Consider the following 11,736-nt stretch of genomic DNA (forward strand, 5'->3'; position numbering starts at 1 on the left):
CCACTTACATGAAATTAATGAAGAGTCTAGCTGATGAGAAATAAGAACCTGTACATTAGAGCAACACAGAACGTTCATCAAGTTTCTGATGAAACAGCCTCTGAGAAATCTGTTCCTCCCCACTGCCTAGTTAAAAAAAAAAATTTTTTTTTCAGGGGATGGGAGAATGGCGTTTTGTAAAATGAGCTGGCAACAAATGGAAAAAAAGTAGTCGTTCTTGCTGCTGTAAAAGCTGAGCACACAGGCTTTCACGTCTAAGAGACTGGGTTCAAATCCTACATCTGTCCTTTCTAACTGTGCTCTCAGTAAACTAGGAAAAGGAGGCAGCTTCTCCAATCTGGCAAGGGACACCTACAAAGCAGCTACAGCTCACATTATGCTTATTAGTGAAAGACTGGATGCCTTCCCCTCAAATCAGAAATAAGACCAGGATGGCCCCTCTCACCACTTCCATTCAACATCACACATTGTACAGCTGGTGTAATGAGGCAGGAAAAGAAAGAGGCATCCTCCTGGAAAGTAAGAAGCAAAACTGTATTTGCAGATGACATGATTACCTATGAGAAAAGCCAATGAAATACACACACACACACACACACACACAGCTACTAGGATTAGTGAGCGAGTTTTGCAAGGTTGCAAGATACAAGACCAATATACAAAAATCCATTACATTTCTATATACGTGGACATCTTTCTAGACTTTCTGGGTCGGTTTTCTCATCTGCAAAACAACAACAAATTTATAAGCTTTATAGAGTTGTTTTAATGGTTAAGAAAATGTAGGTTCCTAGGACAGGGTTAGAATAAATGTTGGTTTATTCTCATTTTTAAAGCATACCAGATAGAACCCTCAGTAGGCTTATCACGGTGTCTTGCCTTCCAGACAGGCATGAAAGAAAAAATGATGCAAGAGGAGAAAGTCACTCTAGCCTGGAGTAACACCCAAGGGATCCTCTAGAGCTGGAAATCCTGCAGATGGAGCAATGTTTAAGAGAAATGCCAATCCTACAGCCCAAGTTACCTCAATCTGCTCTCTTTCCATCTGTATCCCTGCTCTGGACATACCCATTCCTGTTTCTTTATATGTATATGCCTGGACTTCTAAGACAACCTTCTAGTCGTCCTACTTTTGATTTTGTCCCTCTTAAGTTGGATCTATCCCAGGCAACCAGAGTGGTCTGTTTACAATGTAAATCTGGGCACCTCCTGGTGCTTTTTAAATCCTCTTGGGGTTCCCTACTAAACTCAGAGTTAAGACCAAGGTTCTTAGCCTGGCTTCTGCACACACACACACACACACACACACACGGCACTTCTTGGACTGCACCACCTACACTTCTTCAAGACACCAAGTTTTCCAGCCTTCCTCAATTTGCTTCTCCTTCTTAAAATTCCTCCAACTTTTCTCTCTGGCCCTGTCAAGCCCACCCCAGTCTTTGCCCCACAATATTATATGCAACCTTCCAGCCCCCTGCAAGGTCATCTCTCTGAAGTCTCTCTCACAACTGCTCTAGGCAGAATGGATTTCTACCTCCTTACATTCCTCTATCATGGCACTTATCACATTCTGTTGTAATCTCCTGTTTACCTGTCTTTGAGCTCTTTATGGACAGGGCTACACCCAATTTGTCTCTGTGTCCTCCTACCCAGAAAAGGGCTCTGTAAATGTTTGCTGAAGATATTTGGAAACCTTCTCTGTTTCCTTACATGTCCTTTTTGCTCCGCCCAGGCCTGACAAATTTCTACTCCTTTCTGCCGTGATGGCTATCAATCAATCCTTCCATTTCATCTTATCTCTGAGATCTCAGGCCCAGCTGAGATCTAGCCCCATTTAGGAGTCTTTCCTAGAGTTTGCTCTTCACTGGGTTCTTGGTGCCAATTTTGCCATCTTGATAGTCCAGGATGGTTTCCTGGTTTTAGTTTTTGATCTGCCTTCTTCTCCTAGCACTGTGGTTTTCAGCCTTTTCTGATAGGAAGGATCACCCAGGCACACAGATTCCTGACCCCTTCCCTTGGAGATTCTAATTCCCCAGGTCTGGGTTGGACCCAGGATTGGAGGCAAGTCCTGGGTGAGTCTTGACAGGCTTGGGAAATGCTGCCACCTTTGGTCCAGGTAGGCACACCGGTCAGTCCGGAATGGTGGGGGAGCTGTGCACGCTCTCCTTCCCTTTCCTCCAAGACTTGTCCTTGCTGTGTTTCTCAGACCTCGAGGGACTCCGATTTCTCCATTTCCGAAATGAGCAGAGTTTCAGCGCTCACAGCTTCGCTGCTTGCTCTCTATCCGTAGGAGGGGAACTAACTCTGCTTTGGGAGATGAGGCTCAAAGGGTAGCCCCTCCATCCCAAATGCCACGTGGGATATATGTAATTGAGGGTAAAAACAAAACCAAAACAAACAAACTAAAAAATAGAGACAGAAATGGAAGAACTAGCCCTACTGCTTTCTAAAACATAATGCTCTAGGGCAAGGTATAGCATCAATATGAACATATAAATCAAAGACACAGAAGAGTTGGGCCAAAACTAGTTCTGGAATACTTCAGAACTTACTGCCTGCTGCAGGGCCTCACAAAGGAGAAGGTCACCCAGTAGCTTATATGGGGACAGTGTGGAGCTGCTAAAAAACAAAAAACCCTCAAAACTCTAGATTCACATTTCATCTCATCCTCCAAAGTCAACTTCAGATGGGCTACAGAATTAAATATAAAAACACAAAACCATAAGAAATGTTGGACATATAAATAACTACATTATGAACAGGGATATCAACTAAACACAGTGGGAGAAATCAAAAAAGTAAAATCTGCAGATTGGAATACATCAAACATGCATTCAAGATGACAAATACTGAAAAGCTAAAAAAAGGGAAAAAAGAGGAGAAGATCTGTAACCAGTGGAACAAAAGGTTAGTATGTAATGTAAAAGGAGATTATACAAATATGTAAGAAGACCATCTTAAGGCTTATATAAAAAAAAAAAAAAAGGAAAAATGGGCTTTACTAGACAGTGCACCCTAGGACAAACAATAGATGAAAAACGGGTTATAACATTCAGTCCCCTAAAAATCAAATTCTCCAGCAAAACTATGACATGATTTTCACCAATCAAATTTGAAAAGATGTTTTTAAAAGTTTTATTTATTTATTTGACAGACAGAGATCCGCAAGTAGACAGAGAGGCAGGCAGAGAGAGAGGGGGAAGCTGCTCCCTGCTTAGCAGGGAGCCCAGTGCCGGCCTTGATCCCAGGACTCTGGGATCATGACCTGAGCAGAAGATAGAGGTTTTAACCCACTGAGCCACCCAGGTGCCCCGAGATTTTTTCTTAAAGATTTTATTTTCACACAATCTCTATGCCCAGCATGGGGCTCAAACTTACAACCCTGAGCTCGAGAGTCACATGCTCCACCGATGGAGCCTGCCAGGTGCCCCCCAAAAGAACTTAAAAGGTGATCGTAGTCATTACCAGCGAGGACGCATTAAGTTCTCATATACCGTGTGTTGGTGGAAATATAACTGAACAGAAAGCAATTTGGAAGTAAGTACTGAGATCCTGAAAAATAATTTTAAGAAAATGGGCTGAGATTGTTGGGAACATCTCTGGCTGGTGTGATTTGATCTATCATATTCGTTTTTCCCTTTATTTTAAAAATTATCTGTAAGTGTATTAACTTCATCACTAGCAAAAAGTTTTGTTTGAAACCTTAGGGAAATATACAGCTTTTGACCCAATCATTTCACTTTAAGAAATCTATCTGAAGGAAATAATAAGAAAACAATGTGATGATGAGGAGGAGGAGGGTAAGCCCAGTGCTTCCAGCATTATATTGATTACAGCTGCTGAAAGATGTCCCAAATCGGGTAAGGTAGGCTGTATCCACCTAGCGGCATAGTATATGTAATTAAAATTATGTTTGGGAAGTGCTTCCAGTAACATGGAAACTTGCTTATACTTTTCCTTTTAGTTTGCGGGTGGAGAGAAGGGGATATAACAAAATAGCACACACTCCGTGGTTTAAGCAACGGAAGTTGATTGTATCCCAGTTGTGGAGGCCAGGAGTCTGAGGTCAAGGTGTGGCCAGGTTTGGTTCCTCCCAAGGGCTCAGAGAGAGAATCTGGCCCAGGCCTTTCTCCCCAGCGCAGGAGGCTGCTGGCGATTCTTGGTTTGTTCATTGGTTTATAGAAGCACTATTTGTAACCTCTGGCATTATCACTGCGCGTGTATCTCTTTTTTTATACTCCCAAATCTCTTTTTTTTATAAGGACACCAGTCCTACTGGATTAGAGGCCCACCCGACTCCATGTGACCTCATCCCCAAGAGACCATCTGCAAAGACTTTATTCCCAGAATAGGTTATGATCACAGGTACTGGGGGTTAAGACTTCGACAACTTTTGTGTGTTGGGGGAGGGGGGGGAACACTGTTCAACCCATCACATACTGTGATGTGACAAATAATAAGAAAATTAGGAGGTCAAATTATAGATGTAAGATCATAACCTTGTTTTTTAAGACTATGCATAAAACATTGCTGGAAGGCAATATGGCAAAATGTTAACAGAGGTCATTCGGGGGAACAGAATTATGGATGATTTTCTTGCTTTTCTTCCCTTCTGTGGTCCACATTTTCTATACTGAGACCCATTCATACTCCTCTTCCCAACACAAGCCTTGCCTGCCCTCCCACACACAGAGGACCTGCCCTCCGGTGGCAAGCCGGAAGCGCGGCAGCCATATTGTCTCTCAGCTCCACATCTACTTCCGGGATCAGCTCCATGGTCCTGGCGATGGGACTCTGCGAACCACGTTTCTGCCTTGCCCGCTGGCTCCTCAGAGGTCTCTGCTAATAGGGACATGTGGGGAGCCCAAGGGCTTAAGGGACTGGCTCTTCCTCCGGTGTCCTCCCCCCACCCCGTGCCCCTTCATGTGACCGTGGCCTGCCCTTCCGGTAGCGCCAGCTGAATCCAGTATTCATTTTTCTCACCCCTGCAGACCAGCCGTAATTTGCCCCCCGCCCCCGGACCCCAACACCAGCAGCAGAGCCCTTTCTTCAGAGAGGTCTGGCTCCCAGAACCCTGCCTCCAGCTCAGAGACACCCCCCCCCCACCCATCTCACACACACACACACACACACACGCACACACCAGCCAAACAAGGCCCCACCTGCCCGGGGTTCGCCTCTGCAGGACCCTCCCCTGGACTTCAGTGCGTTCGACATCCCGGACTCTCCGCTTCGTTCCCATAGCCCTAGGGGTGCTGGGCTGCCTCTTCCGTGGCTACCTGTGATACCTCAGAGTTCTCTTTTCGTCTTCCCATCTCCTAGTCCACAGATTTATACCTAGTGAGTGATTCTTTGTACCTTCTCTGGATTCGCAAATTGGTGCGGCTTCTGTCTCGTGATTGGACCCTGCTTCCTGGAGCTCGTCTCAGCCCAACGACAAATGCGCCCCCTCCAGCTGCTAGGGATGTCCCAGCGGCTCAGACGACCCTCACCCTCACCTCCCATAGTTTCAGGAGCGAAACCGGATTGTCCTCTAAGTATTTAGAGAACTCCCTTGTTCCTTCTCCCGCTTCCTCCATCTCTCCATCCCTCCCTGTCTTCCCCGCCCCCTACCCCCTCACACCCTACCCCTCTCGGTCTTGCCCATCCCTCCAACCTTCTGTCTCTCTCCCTCCTCACTCCCATTCATTCCTGTTCTACTTAGCCCGTCAGAGAAAGGGTGAAATACCTTTTACATGTTCCGGGACTTTCCTCTAACTTCACAAGTCAGGCTCCTGGAAGCCAACTCTGAATCCACGATTATCACACAGGGGACTCCCCGGGAGCAAGGGAAGCAGATCCGGGCAGAGGGGAGAAGTCAAGCAGACATGCCCTCACATCAGGGGCTCCGGCCTGCACTTGGGAAGCTGCTCCGCCCTGGGACAAGGGGCCGGACCCATTCCTGGGTGAAGGCTGGGAAGAGGATGGGACCTTGCAGTCGCCAAGGCGGGGAGCTGTCAGCCTTCAACACCCCATGACGCCGAGGGAGCGTGGGGCCACCCCAGGACACGGTGCCCAAGTCAGGCCCTCAGCACATCATCCGGTCACATTCCTGCATCGCCCACCCTCCCTCTCAGCTAGAAGTTTATGAGAGGCAAAACGGACTACCAAGGGGGGCATGGCTGTCAGCAAGTTGGTGGAAGGGTCTGGATGAATTCCTGGGCGTCCTACAATACAGGCGAGTGTCCTGGGCTGAGGCCCAAAGAGCACAGGATGGGCGGGGGCGGGGGGTTGTGGCGTCGGCCAGCTTCGCCCTGGCTGACAGCAGCAGCTTCTTGGACAATCGCGCGATAAACACAAGTCAGAGGGGACCAATCCCAGCCTGCCCCGTGGTTCCCAGGGACCCCCACCAGGGAGGGAAGCGCTCTGGTCTGTGCAGACCCGCACACCGAGGTGATGCCTGGGTAACTCTGAGGCCCACACTGCAACAGTTTTCTCATTATCAGGAATGAGGGGCGGCGGCAGGGGAGCCCCATTCCGCAGAGCAGATGGTCACGCTCTGTCGCTCTGTGGCACGCACACAACCTGGAGTCACTACCCCAGACGTGCCCTGTGTATTACGTCATCGAACCCTCCCGGCAATCCAGGGAAGGGAGCAGCATTGCTACCTGCCTTTTACGGAGGAGAAAAAGCAGGCTCACAGCAGTGCGGCCCTGCATGAAGACACGCGCTGGCTATTTTACAGGTATTTTTCCATAGACGTTACCGTCCCCATTTTACAGAGGGGAAGACTGAGGCTCAGAAATAATGAGCAATGCCTGACGACGATTACAAATGAAGAGAGAGAGAGACAAAGACACAGGTAGCTTCATATGAAATGCATTTTTGTACGGGGGGGTGACGCTCACACCTACAGATATAGGGGGGCTGGACCGAGTGGGGTGAGTTCTGATAGCTGCGAGCAGTGGGGGGTGAAGGGCCAGAGAGCAGGAGCAAGGAAGGACTCAATCCTCCAGGGGAAGGCGTGAGTCCCCACGAGAGAGCTGGGGCTCGTCCTCCAGTGACAGAGCCCCCGAGAGGTGCTGGAGCAAGGGTACCTGCCTGAGCTGGGGAGGAGGGAGCGGCCGAAGCCCGGTGGCGCAGGGGGCGGACAGGTGGCAGCCTTCCCTCTGCATCCCCAGCCCTCGGCAGATCTGCACGTGACTCTGCCCGGGAAGACGGAGGCTGCTTCCTGCAGATTTAATTCAATGTCAGCTGCAAAGCTCTATTAACTAAATTGGCCATCAACCCGCGTGTCTGTTCCACATAATGGGGTTTTGTACAAAACGAGTTTTTCACTGCGTTAAAAAGTGTCATGTTTGAATCAAAACTTATTCCAACGTTCGGTCTAATGAAAGCCTCAAGTGAGAGTTGATCAATGGGTCCCGAGGTGTTTCCATGGAAACAGGAGGAGGGAAGCAGGTCTGATCTGAAGCCGAGCGCACCAGGGTGATGTTCTGGGTGTTCACTGGTGGGCCCTCAGTCTGCTCCAGCAAGGGCCGGAGACCTGGAGCCTGCCCTGGTGTGGGCGGGCTAGGGTGGGGCGGGGGTCCGAGCTTCACCGCCTGTCGGGGAGCTGAGTCTCTAGGTCCGAGCTTAGCACACTTGCTGTGGCGACCTAACCTGTATTTAAGGATTTATTTTTGCATTTTTTCCTGGGCGTTCAATGCTTCAGCTCCGAGGCTCCTCCAGAGCAATGACTTGCCGTGCCCGGTCTTTCTGCCCCGGCCCTGGCCAGCCCCGGGCGTGCTGGAGGCCAGGCAGCCGGAGTGGGGGTCAGCCTTACAGCGGATGATCACGGCGCACCCCGGGGAGTCGTTTCCCCTCTCCGGCCACCAGTTCCTTGTCTCTCAACTAGTGACCAGGGCAGAGCTGCTGTTTCTGGGGCTGAGGTCGACATTCCAGGCCCTCCTTCGGCTCTCAGGTGGGCAGACCCCCCTAACCTCTCTGAAAGGTCATTCCTCCACCCAGAAGGCTGTGCACGGTGTCTCAGGTCCCTTTTGGAAGATGTGGCAGGAGCAGACACCTGACCAGCTAAGGGCCAGCCGTACAGACAGCTCGATGTCAGGGTGAGGGCCCGCCAGGTTGGCAAGGAGGACAGAGCACAGGGCCAGCCTTGCGTCTGGGCCTCGGGTCCCTGTTGCTCACGGGGTCCTCAGACTACCGTGACACCCTGACATAGGCCCAGGCTTCCAGGCACATTCCTCATGTACCATCATCCTTACCACGGCCCTGACCATGGTTCTCAGATCACACTAGGGGCAGAGCCACTTTCCATGGTGCCAGCGCTCGCTGGGACATGACATGCTGGACCTCCTGGCTCGCTCTCTCAGCCCCTGTCCTCTCGGCTTGCCCCGTCTCCCCATGGCTGTCAGCCCAGCATCTGTCCCCCAGCCCCACGTGGGCCCAGGAACCCTGGAGACAGCCGTTCTGAGCTGGTGTGCGCAGGCTGCCGCAAAGCCTGGCTCCTGGCCACCCGGCCGCCCGATTTCCCCGCACGGCCATATGGTGTAGGGCTCTGTTTTGCTAGTGGACGGCAGGGCCAGTGAATGGCCCATTCTGAGCCAGGGACCAGGGCCTGGTTCAATTTAAACCTGCCTGTCCGGGACCTGCCTGGGGGAATAAAGACTGCTCTCTCTGAGAGACGCAGCCAGGAGACGGCCAGAGAGCCCGTAATCAGGTTTGCAGGGGCCAGCCCCAGCCTCCTCCCGGCACCGCGCCCCATTATCCCCAGCCTCTGAGGGGTCAGTGTGGTGACACGCCTGCCCTGTGGCTTCACAAGGCTCTTCTTTCCCCCCTTAATTGAATCAGCCTCCAGCCTGGCATTCCCTGGGCCTGAAGTCATCTCCGTCGGGAGGGGAGCCCAGCATAAGGCACGAACGGCTGGAGGAGGAAGGATCCCAAGAAATCATGGCCAGCTCAGCGCCGCAGACACACGCAGGGTTACGGGGGTGAGCCCAGAGAGGGCCCGACCTCCAGACAAAGGTCATGGCGGGTGGGCCTCTGCAGAGCGGGGAGCGGAAAGCTCAGGACCCCAGGAAGGACTCACCCAGAAAAGGAATTCTTTATCCCACTGCGCCTTCAATCTGAAGGCTGAAATGCGAATGAACCCTCCATCCCACAGCATCGCTGAGCCTCACGACACAGATGAGTCTCGAAACTAGTCTCCACATCTTGATGCTCTTGTAGGGGTACAGAAGGTGGAGAGGGGTGCCCAGCCCGGGGGCAGCACACCCCCGTTCCACAGATGTGGGAGCCCAGGGGGGTCGCCTAGGAAGCCATGCCTGATAGGATTCTATGTTGGTGGAATAGTCTGGGAATCCAAGGGACCCCTTCGTTATCAACACTTATCCCCATATCCAGCCCCTGGCAACCACTGCTCCGTTTCCTGTTCCTCTAGTTTTACCTCTTCTAGCATGTCCTGTGTTCCATCGTGTGGGTCTACCACAGTGGTTCTCGTCCTGCCAGCCAAAGTGCATGTAAGTTGCTTCTGGTATTTGGTGATTACAAATAAAGCCTCATATAAATATTCACATCCTAGTTTTCATGGCAGTGGGAACAGTCAGGTTTTATGACAATAGGAAGAACTCTAGGTTCTTGGGTAAGAACCTAGGAGGGAGATTATCGGGTCATATGCTAAGCATATGTTTAACTTTCTAAAAAGCTGTCCTGCTGTTTTCGGAAAGTAGCTGCACCATTTTGCATCCCTCCAGCAAAGCGTCAGGAGGGCTGGTCCATGCCCTTGCCAGCACTTGATGTTGTCAGTTCTGTTTGCTTTTTCCTCTCTTTAGCCATTCTAGTAGGTATTTATATATTCATGGTAGATTATTTGATTTTGACTTCAAACTCCCCCATAGGATGGCCAGGCGTGATCTTCCCCTGCATTTCACAGAGGGGGGACTAGAGTTTCTGATCCAGCAGCCAGCAGGTGGCTCGGCACAGTCACACTGAGTGACTGTCAGAATCAAGACCCCAGTGGAGTTCTCCTGACTGGGACCAGGATGGGGGGTAAGCATTCTCCCAGACCACGGCGAATCCCAGAAGGATAGAAGAGCATGGAAGCGATCAGGAAAGCAAAGCCCTGTTCCTTTGGGGCTCCTCTCCCATACAAGGGAGAGCCAAACTCAAGCATGGGAAGACAGGATGGGGAAAACATGTCAGGCGGTGGGAAAAGCAGGAGCAACTGTGCACAGGTGAGAAAAGACAAGCCATGCCCAGGGGTGAGCTTGCCCAGCAGGACCCCGGAAGGACAGCAGGTGCGAGATCTCTGTGACCGTGACATAGGAGGCACCATGCTGTGGGCCCGGTGCCTGCACGTGGGGAGCCTTCCACGGTCAGTTACACGATGGAATTCCTTCGCCCACTGGGCTGTTGTAACACAGCACCGCAGACTGGGTAACTTCCAAACAACAGGAGTTTCCTTCTCACAGTTCTGGAATGTTCGAGTCTGGGATGATGTGGACCAAGTTCTGGGTCGCAGACTTTTCCTTGGGGCCTCACAGGGTGGAAGGGGCTGGAGAGCTTTCTCAAGCCGTTTTCCTAAGGGCACTAGTCCCATCACCTTGGGTGATGAACCGATGAACTTGGAGAGACACAAACCGTCAGACTACAGCCACAGTAAACATCGATCCCACAGTGAGGAGCAAATCCTTCCTCCCTAATCCGTGTGTGTATACGTGCTTTTTCAGAGATGCAGCCGTGGCCGTGATTCTAAACCTGGAAAAGCCAACATTCTGGATATCTCTGCGGATGGACCTTGAGCCGGTCTCAGCAGCAGAGGCCATGGGGAGTGGAGGAAGAGGCACCACCAGCCTGTCCCGGGCGGTGGTGATCAATGATGGGGACGAGGATGAAGCTGTCACACAGCATTGCTCGTGCTGGCATTCTCGGTGTCTGTTTGCTTTGAAGAGGGGTCTCTGTGTCACCCAAGCGGCCGGTACCCCTCCGGTTCGGCCTCAGGTAGAGGTGGGCACTTCTCGGCCTTCAGAGTCCTGCAGAGCCCCCTAGCCCATCCCTTCCCGGCTTGGTCCCCTTTCAGTCGAACACGAGGACATCACTCCAGCCACAGGGGTCTGGGTCTGGCCCTCCCCGCCCATCCTCACATGGGTACCTAAATCCCTTGCTGTCTCCAGAGCTGCCTGAGGAAATCCACAGACCCTTCAAGACCCAACTGAATCTCGCTTCCTCCAGGAAGCCTCCCAGGTGTGTCCCGTCGGAGCTCATCTCCCGCCATCCAGGCTCCCACAAGGCTGCGAGCAGAAATCTGCCCTATGCCAGGCCTTTTGTTTTTTAACTGCAATAAAATACACATCACATGCATGTTAGCATTGGAACCATTTGTAAGTGTAAGTTCAGTAACACGACATCAAGTACATTCACGATGTGTATGACCATCTCCGCTGTCTCCAGAAAATGTTCCTCCTTCCAAACTGAAACTCTAGCCATTTAACAACTCCCCCAATACCCACTACCCAGGCCCTACGTTCTGTCTGTCTGTCTCTGCCTATTCCAGGCACCGTGGATAAGTGGAATCATACAATATTTGTCCTTCTGCTTCTGGCTCATTTCCCTTAGCGTAATGTTTTCAAGGTTCATCTGTGTTGTAGCAGGTGTGAGAATTTCGTCTCTTTTGATGGCTGAATCGTACTCATCATATGCATACGCTACGTGTGGCTCGCTCATTCACCTGTTGACGAGCACGTGGGTCGTCTCCACTTG

The 11,736-nt window shown here is 51.1% G+C and overlaps 1 pseudogene; it reads left to right on the forward strand.

Moving 5' to 3' along the window:
• Positions 1-5,867: 5,867 nt before the first annotated feature.
• Positions 5,868-11,317, forward strand: LOC116596419 (annotated as a pseudogene).
• The last annotated feature ends 419 nt before the right edge of the window (positions 11,318-11,736 follow it).

Source organism: Mustela erminea, chromosome 7 (genome assembly GCF_009829155.1).
Source record: "Mustela erminea isolate mMusErm1 chromosome 7, mMusErm1.Pri, whole genome shotgun sequence".
Classification (NCBI taxonomy): domain Eukaryota; kingdom Metazoa; phylum Chordata; class Mammalia; order Carnivora; family Mustelidae; genus Mustela; species Mustela erminea.